Below are 1,204 nucleotides of genomic sequence, written 5' to 3' on the forward strand. Positions count from 1 at the left end.
TGTGTACTGTCTCACCCTTCACCCAAGATACCACTTATCTATTGCCTATTTAATATTTTCCCCCCTACACCCCTCCCATCCCTTGTAACCAACAAAGATTGTTACATTTTGTGTGTGAACTTTTTCACGACTTTTTACAATAGAGGTCTCATACAATATTTGTTCTATTGTGATTGACTTATTTCACTCAACATAATGTCCTCCAGTTTCATCCATGTTATGAAATGCTTCACAGATTCATCATTGTTCTTTATCATTGCATAGTACTCCACTGTGTGTATGTACCATAGTTTGTTTACCCATTCATCTGTTGATGAGCATCTAGGTTGTTTCCATTTTTTGCTATTGTGAACAATGCTGCCATGAACATAGGTGTGCATATGTCTATTCATGTGACAACTCTTATTTCTCTAGGATATATTCCTAGGAGTGGGATTGCTGGATAATATGGTATTTCTATTTCTAGCTTCCTAAGGAAGCGCCATATCATTTTCCAGAAGGTTGTATCATTTTGCATTCCCACCAGCAGTGCATAAGAGTTCTGATCTCCCTGCAGCCCCTCGAACATTTGATATTTCCAGTGTTTTTGATTTGTGCCAGTAATGCCAGGGTGAGATGGTATCTCATTGTGGTTTTAATTTGCATTTCTCTAATGACTAGTGATCACGAGCATTTCCTTACGTGTCTGTTGGCCGCTTGAATGTCTTCTTTGGTGACGTGTCTGTTCATTTCCTTTGCCCATTTTTTAATAGGATTATTTGTCTTTTTGTCATACAGGTGTTGGATTTTCTTGTAGATTATGGAGATTAGACCTTTGTCTGACTTGTACAGTCCAAAAATTTTTTCCCAGTCTGTAGGTTCTCTTTTTATTCTTTTGGTGAAGTCTTTTGAAGAGCATAGGTGTTTGATTTTTAGGAGATCCCAGTTACCTAGCTTATCTTCTGGGGTTTGTGTGTTGATGGTTATGATTTGTATCCTGTTAATGCCGTGTATTAGAGCCTGTAGCGTTGGTCCTATTTTTTCTTCTATGAACTTTATAGTTTTTGGCTTTATATTTAGATCTTTGATCCATTTTGAATTACTTTTGTATATGGCATGAGATATGAGTCCTGTTTGATTTTTTTGCAGATGGATATCCAGTTTTGCCAGCACCATTTGTTGAAAAGACTGTCTTTTCCCCATTTGATGGACTTTGGGCCCTTGT

At 37.4% G+C, this 1,204-nt stretch overlaps 1 protein-coding gene across 1 annotated transcript in view; it reads left to right on the top strand.

Annotated features, from left to right (window-relative positions):
• CORIN (corin, serine peptidase) overlaps positions 1-1,204 on the top strand; it is a 190,079-nt gene that overhangs the window by 119,153 nt on the left and 69,722 nt on the right. The gene's annotated exons all lie outside the window — the stretch shown is intronic.

Source organism: Trichechus manatus, unplaced genomic scaffold (genome assembly GCF_000243295.1).
Source record: "Trichechus manatus latirostris isolate Lorelei unplaced genomic scaffold, TriManLat1.0 scaffold00101, whole genome shotgun sequence".
NCBI classification, from domain to species: Eukaryota; Metazoa; Chordata; class Mammalia; order Sirenia; family Trichechidae; genus Trichechus; species Trichechus manatus.